At 37.3% G+C, this 2,782-nt stretch overlaps 1 non-coding gene across 1 annotated transcript; it reads left to right on the forward strand.

Annotated features, from left to right (window-relative positions):
* The first annotated feature begins 2,350 nt into the window (after positions 1–2,350).
* On the forward strand, positions 2,351–2,457 carry LOC125084132 (U6 spliceosomal RNA). Its single transcript, XR_007122493.1, has one exon. It is a non-coding gene; the product is annotated as a U6 spliceosomal RNA (small nuclear RNA).
* The last annotated feature ends 325 nt before the right edge of the window (positions 2,458–2,782 follow it).

Consider the following 2,782-nt stretch of genomic DNA (forward strand, 5'->3'; position numbering starts at 1 on the left):
GCCGACAGTCCTCCTCTGCCTTGCTTTCATTTTCTATTGTTTCGGACAGTTCAGAGCTTTTTTCCCGAAGAACCACTGTGTCATAGGCATCACTGGAGAGTGCTCATTGCTGAAGCCCTTGAATTCAGATCACTTTTTTTATGATTGTTGATTTCCACATTTGAGTCACAATACCTGTAATCTTCCTAAGCAGGTGATGTCAGTTTATTGTGAGACCTAGTTGCATAATGGAAAGAATACAGGTGTTTGCAAGCAGTTCTGAATATATCCCATAGGTTGTATTGGGAAGGTAAGTTGCAATGGTTATCTTTTAATATAGTAATAATTATTAGGAGAAGAAAACGTTTTTTTTTTTTTTTAAGATTTTATTTATTTGACAGACAGAGATCACAAGTAGGCAGAGAGATAGGCAGAGAGACAGGCAGAGAGAGAGGAAGGGAAGCAGGCTCCCTGCTGAGCAGAGAGCCCGATGTGGGGCTTGATCCCAGGACCCTGGGATCATGACCTGAGCCGAAGGCAGAGGCTTCAACCCGCTGAGCCACCCGGGCGCCCCCAAAAGTTTTTTTTTTTTTTTTAAGATTTTATTTATTAATTTGATAGAGATCACAAGTAGGCAGAGAGGCAGACAGAGAGAGAGGGGGAAGCAGGTTCCCCGCTGAGCAGAGAGCCCGATGTGGGGCTCAATCCTAGGACCCCGGGATCATGACCTGAGCAGAAGGCAGAGGGTTAACCCACTGAGCCACCCAGGTGCCCCAGGAAAAAGTTGTTATATGTACTTGGTATGAATGTTTTTCTTTTCTCATGTAAGATAAACAACAGTGTTCTGAGTAATCATTCTTCAGTTTTCAGGTGACTAAAGTAAGCTCAGAGATTAAGTAACTTGCCACAATCAGAAAGATAATAAGTAATAAACCTGGGGGGTCTGGGTGGCTCAGTTGGTTAGGCGCCTGTCTTTGGTCCAGGGTCCTGGGGTTGAGCCCCATGTCAGGCTCCTTGCGCAGAGGGAATCCCTCTGCCTCTGCCTGCCGCTCTACCTGCTCGTGCTTGCTCTCTGTCTCTGTCAAATAAAGAAATGAATAATCTTTAAAAAAAAAAGAAATAAACCCAAGATTCAAACCAAGTCTTTATGGTTCCAAAGCCTGTATCATTTCAATCGCATTTATGCAAAATTATCCATATTCCATGTTCCTAAATGTTTTTTTTTCCTTAAGTGAAATTTGTAACAATATTAACTTGAACACACCTCTGTCACTTCCTACCTCCCTCTTTCTGGGTCTTTTCCTTCCCGTGTAACATTAGTTGTTAATGAATGAGTGTCCTGTTCTAAAGGTACATTTTTTTTTATTATTATACAAAGTTTATAGATATCCTCCACATAACTTCTGGCATAGAATTTTGTGACTCATGATGTTCTGATTTGTGTGTAATACTGTATGTTGCAAGACCATTTTCCACAGTTTTTACTGGCAACCCTCATGGAGTCACGGGAGTATGCTGGGATTACATACTCAGCTCTATTCTAACGAGTCCCACAATTCTGTCAATAATACGGATGGAAATAATTATGCATTCTCAAATCTCTTACGGAAGACCTTTTAAGGAATTAAAGTACCAGGCTTTTAAAAGATACTACTACATAAAATTACACATGAAGTTGCACCTTTTATTTCTGTATAATCTTAAAAAATGAAAAATTTTTATGGTCTTAAAAATAGTTCCTTTCAAAGGAAAAATGTGCATTATCATAAAATGTATAGTTGGTACTTTTACTGATATGGAAGGCTTAAGGGGCACCTGGGTGGCTCATTGGCTAAGCATCTCTTGGTTTTCACTCAGGTTGTGATCTCAGGGTTGTGAGACTGAGCCCTATGTCAGCCTCCCTGCTCAGTAGGGAGTCTGCTTAAGATTCTCTATCCCTCTCCCTTGACCCCTCCCCCCAACTTGTGCATGTATATTCTCACTCTTTAAACAAAAAAAAGGAAGATCTAAAAATATATATTTGATATAAAAATATAAATAGTACCTAAGTGTTCAGAAGTTGACTAAGTGATAAAATATTTTATCAAAATTTGGCTTAGAAGTTTCTGTAACCTCTAGAAATATTAATTTGAAGTATATAAATTATATTTTATTGTTAAATATTTAAATTTATATTATTAAATACTACTTAAAATTATATTTTTCATTTTTGTAAATTTTTTTTTTTTTTAAGTTTTAAGTAATCTCTAAACCTGACATGGGGCTTGAACTTACAACCCTGAGATCAAGAGTCACATATTCTACCAACTAAGCCAACCAGGGACCCCATGTTTTTTCATTGGTTTAGAGCAAATCAAATGTCTTTGAACTTGTGCTCACTTCAGCAGCATATATAGTAAAATTGGAGCAATACAGAGAAGATTAGCATGACCCCTGTGCAAGGATGACATGCAAATCTGTGAAGTGTTACATAGGAATTTAAAAAAGTCTTTGATCTCAAAAAAAAAAATTAAAAAAAAATAAAAAATAAAAAAGTCTTTGATCTCAACATTAGCATTAAGTTTCAATTAACATTTTGAAAGGTATACATTGTCCATTGATGAACCTCACAGATAATGATGAGCAAAAGAATCCAAATACAATGAAATTACTTATTTTATGATTCTGTTTATACCTAAGTTCAAAAGTAGTCAAAACTAATTTGTGGTAGGTATCAGGATAGTGGTTACTTTTGGGGGTGTGATATTGACAAGGAAGGGTCATGAGAGAACCTTCTGGAATGCAGGAGCCACCTGATCTTGAT

Source organism: Lutra lutra, chromosome 13, assembly GCF_902655055.1.
Source record: "Lutra lutra chromosome 13, mLutLut1.2, whole genome shotgun sequence".
Classification (NCBI taxonomy): Eukaryota; Metazoa; Chordata; class Mammalia; order Carnivora; family Mustelidae; genus Lutra; species Lutra lutra.